The sequence below is a fragment of the Microtus ochrogaster genome, unplaced genomic scaffold (assembly GCF_000317375.1).
Source record: "Microtus ochrogaster isolate Prairie Vole_2 unplaced genomic scaffold, MicOch1.0 UNK1, whole genome shotgun sequence".
NCBI classification, from domain to species: Eukaryota; Metazoa; Chordata; class Mammalia; order Rodentia; family Cricetidae; genus Microtus; species Microtus ochrogaster.
Window position 1 is genome coordinate 34,786,928 of NW_004949099.1, and position 8,983 is coordinate 34,795,910.

At 51.1% G+C, this 8,983-nt stretch overlaps 1 non-coding gene across 1 annotated transcript; it reads left to right on the forward strand.

Moving 5' to 3' along the window:
• Positions 1 to 2,181: 2,181 nt before the first annotated feature.
• On the forward strand, positions 2,182 to 2,288 carry LOC113458052. Its single transcript, XR_003378495.1, has one exon. It is a non-coding gene; the product is annotated as a U6 spliceosomal RNA (small nuclear RNA).
• Positions 2,289 to 8,983: the final 6,695 nt, after the last annotated feature.

Genomic DNA, 8,983 nt, shown 5'->3' on the forward strand with positions numbered 1-8,983 from the left:
AAAAAAAAAAAAAAAAAAAAAAAACCAGTAAGGATGAAAAATTAGCCAGGATGATAATAGGAGACATGAGGCTGCTGCCCTGACCACAGACAGAACCCTAAGAGCCTGAGAGTGGAGGTCTTGGGCGGGGAGCGGCCTATGGCTTGAGTATTATGCAGGAGCTCAGGGTGGAGAGAACTTTGGGGCTAGGGTGGGAGCAGCTGGGGACTCATTCCGAAGTGGATCTGTTGCCCTGTGGGGGAGGAAACTGCATGCCAGTTATACCCAGAAGTCTTCTCAGATCTGTTTTGTACAGAGTCAAGATAGAAATGGGGGCTGCAAAACTTAAGCAGGAAGAGGCGTGTGAAATCCTGAGCTCAAGTGCTGGCAGCCAGTCTGTGGGAGGGCTGGTGCGTGGTTCTTCACGGAGTGCAGCCACCTGATCCCAGCAGCTTGGGGCCCAAGACCCCTCAGCTCTACCTCAGGGTATAGTAGTGGAGCAAAGTAAGATGTGGGGGTTTTGTGATGGGAGACATGGCAGTGGGCAACACAGCGGGCCCTCTGAGATCAGAGGAAAGTATGTCACTGTGGGCCTAAGGCGTAAGGAAAGGTTGTTTAACGTAGCTCCTGGGATGCCCTCTTGGGGCAGATAGCAGGCTTGGGTCCTAGAGAATACACAGGTGTGCATGCCCTGAGCCCCATGCTGTCCACTGCCAACCCTTCAAGCTTCAGGGAGAAAAGAACTACGAAGTCTGTGGGCAAAGCAAAAGCAGTGTTTCCGTGTGTGCATATGTGTGTGCCAAAATGAAGACTTTAATTAAAGTTACTTGTTGGTAAGAGCTCATAGTTGTTATTGATCACCTCTCAACCATAAGTAAAGAAGTTCCAGATAAATCTTGCCTGGTATTAACAAGTCCTTAAGGTTCCTAGTCTCAATGTGTGGCCCATATCCAGCCCTGCTGCAGCTAAGGGCCAGGGGAGAGAGAGAAAGCCCCTCCCCCCCTTTGCCAGCCCTGTTTCCTCTCAGAAATTCTGGCAGTGAGCGTCCTTGGGTCTGGATGCCAGTTAAGCTTGTGACATCCCCCTAGCTTCACCTATGGATGAAGCATCAAGGGGCTCTCCCAGCAGCGAGAGCCCCACAGCAGCACAGACCTGCGCCCCCCACAGTGTCCTCTCCAGCTTGGCCCAGTGCTCTTAACCCTCAGCTTCCAGCTGCTGCCCATTAGAGGGGATCAGTAAATAGATCCTTCTGCTCCCTTTTCCCCCTAATATCTTTGTTGAGACGTTCATACATCAGATAGTTTACAATTGGCCCTCTATTGAGTGCTTGGTATTTTCAGAGTTGAGCAGCCGTCAGCAGAATCACCTTTAGAACACTTCTGTCTCCTCAGAAGAGACTGGGGACTCTGCAGTACCACCCCACCTCCCTGGCAGCACCAGCCCTGCTTTCTCACTCTCCAGACGTGTCTGTTCCAAAGCTTCCATGTCATGAGATCAGAATTCTCCAGGTCTCGTGACTGTTTCATGTTCTTCCCACCCCATCGTTCCTTGGAGGTCTTTGCTCATCATGAATGTTAGGAATTCTATAAACCAATGTCTGCTGACAGAAAAATACCAGAATCATCAAGAACATTAAAATCATTCCTTCATGCTTGAGGAGCCATGCCTAGTGAAACTCCCGCTTTGGCCTGGCCCATTTGAGAGGCTGAGACAGGAGGACTTCCAAGTCGGTGCTGGTTATATTTAGACCCTGTCTCAAAACAGGAAAAATGAAAAAAGATGGCTCTACAGGTAAAGGTATTTGCCAGCAAGTTTACTATTCTGAATTCAATCCCTGGGGCCCACTTGGAAGGAGAGAACATCATCTCAGCACGAATTTCATGGCACATACAACACGTGACACACACATCAATTAACAGGAATAAATGGAACCCTTTGGGGGGGGGCTAAGTATGACTCAGGAATAGGATACTTTCCTAGCACACACGTGTCCTTGGGGTTGGAGGTGGCTGACGAGCACGCACTGCTCTTGCAGAGGACCAAGTACCACGCGCCCACACGGCAGCTCACAATTACCTGCAACTCCAGTTCCAGGGGATCCACTGCCCCCTTTTGGCCTCTTCAGGCACCAGGCATGTGCATGGTGCACATACATACAGCCAAAACACTCATGTACAAAAGTCTTTTTAAGATTTCATTTCCGTGCTCGCTTCGGCAGCACATATACTAAAATTGGAACGATACAGAGAAGATTAGCATGGCCCCTGCACAAGGATGACACGCAAATTCGTGAAGCGTTCCATATTTTTCACTCGGGAGGCAGAGGCAGGCAGATCTCTGTGAGTTTGAGACCAGACTGGTCTACAGAGCTAGTTCCAGGACAGGCTCCAAAGCCACAGAGAAACCCTGTCTCGAAAGAAAAAAAAAAAGATTTCATTTCCAAGAAGAGCACCACACTGATAGACGCCACTGCCCCCATGTTCTGCTTTCTTAACTCTTTGGTCAGCTCCTAGGAAGCAGCAGGGGAGGCTTGCTGAGTAGACATCAGTGAGCAGGTGACCAGAACGCACATGGGGCATGTACCCCAAACCAACTTCAGTGCATCCTCAGGCAAGCTCCTGACTGCGGAGGTGGCTCTGACCTCTTCCTACCTGAGCCTAATCAAGAAAGGAGGTGTGTGTGGGGGGGAATAAACAAGAATAAGTGACAATTAGATGGTGACCCAGGCATCACTTGATAAAGTGTTTCAGTCCAGATCTAGTTTCTGGCAATGCTTTGGGAGGCCCAGTGCTCAGTCCCTGCACCATGCATTCCCGCTGGCATCTGTGAATGGGAGGTTCCCATTCTAAGAAAACAGTAGAGCAGGGCTTGCCCTACTCTGGCACTTCCTGAGAAAATGGCTCACCAAGGGCTGCCGACACCATGGACTCTAGCCAGTGCAAGGGAGCAACAGCCCCAGCGCTCCCTGGTGCAGTCAATGCAGGACCCGCACTGTAGGTCAGGGCTTGAGTCTCACGTCTCACAGGGAGTGTCCCGGCCCCACTGCTCACCAGCTGAACAGCTTTGGCTATGACGTCTCTCCAAGGCTTCAGGTTACCATCTCTGAAATGGGCACAGCAGTAGCTCCTTCCTCAGAATGGTCTGAAAGGGGAGGGTGAAGTTCACACGAGCAACACTGAGGTCTCCCCACCCAGGAAGTGCTGAAAACACGTTAACCACCCTGGGCCCCTCTGCAGCGCCCCACCACACTGCCGCCTCTCCCAGCCAGTCCAGCTCTCAGCCTGTGCCTCTGACCTGATTCTGGGGTGGAGCAGCTTGTGAATCCTGAGGCGTTGTTCAGCCTCCTTTCCTGCCGTTTACTGCGCTCTCCCTCTAGTGTTTGCTTTCTGAGATTATCAAAGCCACCTCTGTCCACCAGCGGCTCACACTGACAGTGATATGTCATTGTGAGAAAGCAGCCATAGGACAGCATGCTAGTTACGGAAGATTGTAATGAAGACTGTAACACACCGGTGCTTCCTCAAGCCTGTGGGAGGAGCTGGCAGAGTAGTACGCTCCGACTTTCTGCTTCACCTCATACCCCAGTTGCTCCCAGGGCCACCTCCTTGTTCCTGCTCTTGCCCTTACTCTCCACATTGTGGTCTCTCCTGACTCCTGGTCTCCACTCCAGCCCGTCTATATTGGTCACCCTGTGGAGCCAGCCTTTGTCTGTTAGTGGAACTTGACATCTGTTTCGTTGTTTACAAATGAGTAGAGATCTTGTCCCCCTGCCCTGTCCACTCCTCACCTGGATACATTTCCCAGAGAATCACACTTGGGTTGTGGATACCTAAGTAGGAGCTGGCATCCAGATTCTTCATCTCAGACTGGAGAGGACGGCGGCATAACCTTGGCCTGAGGAGGGTGTGACCACACATAACTTGGCACAGTGCCCTGTTTGTTGGCCTTATTCTCGTCTTCCATGAGACCTGCTCAGAAAGCAAAAATCAGTTCTGTTTTCAGCTACAATTGAGCTTTGCCACAGGGAAAGTTGACCCCACTGAGTAGCCGGCATCTGAAGGCTTCTGTGGAGTGAAGGTCTGAGAGGTGATAGACCCAGGTTTAAAGTGGCTTCCTCCTGCCTGCAGGTAGCCTTCACAACTACTTATCTTTCAGTGCTTCAGGAAAAGGAGCTGACGCCACCTTATGGGTGACCACACCGGGGTAAGGAGCTGGTGTGCGCCAAGCCTGGCACCCCAGAGTGTGATGTTGTCATCTTTGTTGGCACCAGCTCCGCAGCATGGTTTAACCTGTGGTTGCCTCCCTATCCCCACACTGAACCTGTCTTCCGGAGCCCTCCTCCAGCTTCCCCAGGTGTCTCTGAGGAGCTCCAGCTGGCCAAACCCAAAGGGCACTGCTGGCTCGCCTGGAAGATATGTCTAAAAATGTGTAACAGGCCTGGCCAGACTTAGGAAGCCATGACACTGGGCCTCAAGGCCTGTAAATATCTTCTGCATACATCTTGGCCTGTGACATTTAGCACAGGCTCAAGAAAAGGATCATTTTGGTATAGGTCAGCTCGTTTAATTCTTTTTAAAATGTTATTAGTTTTATTTACTTGTGTATTTATTTTGTGGGGAGGGAGCTTGTGCAAGTGCCATGTACACCTGCGGGGGTCAGAGGACACCTTGTAGGACAGCTGTCTTTCCATCACGAGTCCAGGGACGTGAGCTCAGGTGGCCTGGATTAGTGGCGAATGCCTTTGTCCTCAAAACCACCTTGCTAGTCCGCCTCATTCCATTCTTTGGGTGTTGCTTTATGTATGTGACTTTTTTTTTTTTGAACAGGGTTTCCTCTGTGTAGCCCCAGCTGTCTTGGTATTTACTCTCTAGACCAGGCTCTGGCCTTGAACTCACAGAGATTCTCCTGCCTCTGCCTCCTGAATGCTGGGATCAAAGGTGTGTGCCACCACAGTGCTGTTCTCATTTAAATCTTAACATGTTCCTTCAAGGTGGCTGCCAGGGCCCCTGGTTTTTTTTTTGTTTGTTTGTTTGTTTGATGTGTGTGTGTGTGAACTTATTTATTTGATGTCTGTATACCACATGTGTGCCTGGTGCTCGAGGAGGCCAGAAGAGGGCATCAGATCCCCTGGGACTAGAGCTGTCTCTTGATAGTTGGTTAGGAGCCCTGTAGTGCTGGGAATCGAACACGGATCTTCTGGAAGAGCAGCCAGTGCTGCTAACTTTGAACCTCCTCTCCAGCCTGTTTTGATACAGCATCTTGCTCCGGACTGGTCTTGAATACTCGCCCTCTTGCCTTACCTCAGTGCTAGGAATGCAGGCCTGTACCGCCATCTCCCTCTTCTAAATGCTGCTTTAGAAAAGATGAAATACAGCTGAGTGGTGCTGGTGCACGCCTTTAATCCTAGCACTCAGCGGGCAGAGGCAGGGGATGCGATCTCTGTGAGTTCGAGGCCAGCCTGGTCTATAAGAGCTAGTTCCAGGACAGGTTCCAAAGCTACAGAGAAATCCTGTCTCAAAAAACCGAAAAAAGGAAGGAAGGAAGGAAGGAAGGAAGGAAGGAAGGAAGGAAGGAAGGAAGGAAGGAAAGAAAGAAAAAAAAGAGACGGGAGCTAGCTCCAGGAAGGAATGGGATGGCTCACGGCCACAGCTAAGAAGAGGGAACGGGTCAAGCATGGGCTTCTTGCTGATCCGAGCTCTCATTTGCCTCCAGAGTCCTGCTGGTGACAACATGGTGTGATCTCTAATACTGGCTGCCTCAACACTAAGAAAAATTACTAGGACTTAATTTTTCTGAGCTTCTATTTTTACTTTTAATTATAGGTTTGTGTATCGGCATATGCTTGTGCACTTGAGCGCAACGCCCAAGGAGGGCAGAAAGAGTATGCGATCACCTCGGGCTGGAGCTATAAAGAGCTGCCAGCGGCCCATGTGAGACTCTTGACCACGGAGCCACCTCTCCAGCCCTACAAGTTTCTTTGGCTGAAAACCCAATGGTCTGCCTGAAACTTAGTAGTCTCCTTCCTGTCTGTTTGTTATTTAAACAATGACTTTACTTACACCAAAATTGCGCTTCTAGTTAAGAAAGCACGACATGAGAGGAGAGAGTGGTTAAAGCTGGTTTCTCTCTGGGCACATCCCTGTAGTCCCAGTCACTTTGAGGACTGAGGCAGGAGGAGCCCTCGAACTTAGGTGTTTGAAACCATCCTGAGTAGTAGAGTACGAACCTGTCTCGAACAAGGAGGTTCACCTCTCCTGCCTTCCACCCTGGTAAGCTACTCCCAGTGTGAAAGCAAGCCAGCACAACTGGGAAATTCCTCTGTGAACAGAAAGCCCAGTCAGACATTCCCAGGCCCAGGCCACAGTGCACCGCCTCCCCACATCACACCAAATACTTGTTTAGGTGTGCCCATCACAGCGACACCAACCTACAAAACGATGACAAGTGTCAGAGTGACATTTAAGAATTCAGGGAGGAAATCAGGACAGGAATGGTCTTACACCACACAGGAAGCGTGTCACAAGTCTCGAGTTTTTTATTTTCAGAACAGAGTCTGGTTTTATTTTTAAAAAGAGGGGGAAAAATGTGATAAATGCTAGCGAGGTGCCGCTTCTCTGTTTCTTCTGGGCTCGAGTTCCCAGCTCTGCTCCCCACACACCCGGGCCTGGTTCCCAGCATGTTGGACAGGAAAAGCCTTGATTGGACAAAGCAGTGCACACCTGTTTCCTAGGGAGGCTGAAGTAAGAGGGCCACCTGAGCCCCAAGATTCTAGGACAGCCTTGGGAACATAGTGAGACACCACTCAAAGACATTTTTAAAGGGTGGGTGCAAGTCTCTAGAGAGAGCGCAGTCTTTGGATTAAGACTCTGCGATGGAGATGCAGCTCCGGAGGCTTCGCTAGCATTGCCAAGCGTGCTTGAGGCCCTGGGCTTACTTACTCCTCAGCATCGCAAACAAATTAACTCCTTTTTAGAAACAGGTACCATTCGGAACACAGGTAATAAGCCCTCCCCTTCCAGGCTCAACTGCTAGGGGCAGGCAGAGCTAAATTCTGAGCCCAGGCTTTTTTTCCATGCTCCGTTCTTCTGGTCCAAGCCTCAGGACAGTGTACTGTCTGGTCATGACACCTTGGGGACATCTCAAGTCTGATCCCTATCTACAGACACCCTAGAAAGCAAGAGAGGGGAAAAGGGCCTTAGGGGTCATGTGTGGATGGGACAGGGAAATGAGTAAAAAGACCCAAAATAAATACATCAGAAGGAAGGAGCCGGCCCCCTGGGCACAAAGGACTCAGAGAAGACATGTGGAAGAGGAGGCTGGAGAGGCGCTGGGCCCTCACTAGGCCTTCACAGTCCTGGCCTCTGTCACAGTGGCCATGGGCTCATGTCTCTTGATGTGCTAGGGAGATGGCAGCCTTCCATCCTAAATCCAGTGGCAGTCTCTCAGCAGCAGACAGCAGTCACACAGGAGAGGGATGGCTATCCAAACAGTAGAGAGAGGGTGGGTTGGGGGCCAGCCAGAGCCGGCCATGGCTCAGACATAATTTCTTTTCACAGTCATTGAAATTAGGTAGTGAGAAACACAGCAAAGCTGGAGAACAAATACGGAGGAGTGAGTGGGAGGAGCTGCAGCCCCAGCCAGGGCTCAGGCTCAGGACTGCGAGTCCAATCAGAAGAGGAGTCATCCGGGGTGAGGAGGAAAGGCAGGTGTGTTGTGCAAAGCAGCCGGTCAGCCAGCACCGGCTGAGGGCAAGAGACCAGAGGCGAAAAACTCACGGACTGGACTGTAAACATCCTTCACATGGCCCCTCCGAGAGCCCGGCAGGCCCCAGAGAGCAGGGCAGGCCCCCGAGAGCTGGGGCTCCAGCCAAGTTCAGCCGCTCCTGTTTCCATCCACAAAGATATCCTCAGCCCACAGCCCCAGGCAGTTGAGGAAGAGGAGCCCTTGATTCTCAGGTCTAGAGCCAAAGGGGATGAGGGACTTGGGCCAGATTGCTGAGTTAGTAGTCAGTGACTTGGCACTTTGGGCCTACCCCTGTGCTGTGGGCTTCAGAGGTCAGCATCAATGGGCCCTGCAATGCCTGTCCCCCAACCTAGTCTGCCAATTTCCCTTCAGCTCCCCCAAGACCAGATGCAAGGCAGGGGAAGGACTGTCCTCAAGTCCACCCTGGATAGCTCATCTCAAGTCTGCCTCTAATGGCAGAACTATGCCCAGAGCTTTCAAGTTCCAAACTCAAAGAATATCATCATCCTAGAAAGGTAGCAGAAGCTGGGCGTGGTGGCACATGCCTTTAATCCTAGCACTTGGGAGGCAGAGGCAGGTGGATCTCTGTGAATTAGATCGAGGCCAGCCTGGTCTACAAAGTGAGTTCAGGACATCCAGGACCGTTGCACAGAGAAACCCTGTCTCGAAAGACAAAAAAAGAAAGAGAAAGAAAGGAAGGAAGAAGGAAAGGTAACTGGGGCCTAGAAAGTAAAAAGAACATAGCATTCAAATCTAGCAAATAACAGGCAGAACAGATCACAGCCCCTTGTCTAGGTTCATTACACCACACACAACTCCCAAAACAAGAGGGGAGGGGAACCCAAATTCTTCAGGTTTCCACACACACACCCAATCCCGCTGTGGGGGTGATTATATCCTGACCTTGCTCCCTAGGCTTCTGACCCTTGACTCCCCTCAGAATACTTATCCTGCATTAGAGATTCCAAGGGCAACATCCCCTGTCAAGACTAGAGTAACCAACCCTGACTTTCCTTGAAGGACAGCCCTAAAGAGAGCTTCACCATGAGGGCCCCGTGGGAGAAGGCTGGGCCAGGAGGGTCCCGCAGCAAGCCTTCTCCCTGAGGAGACCTGAGCAGAGGAGAGAAGAAAGGTCACCGCCCTTTCTGCTCTATGCCGAGCTCTCCAAAAGAGCAGGTGGCGTCCCGGAGGGTCCCTAAGAGGCCAGCCCTCACACACCTTTGCACTCAGTAAAGCAGGCGCTCTGAACCCAGTTCCAACC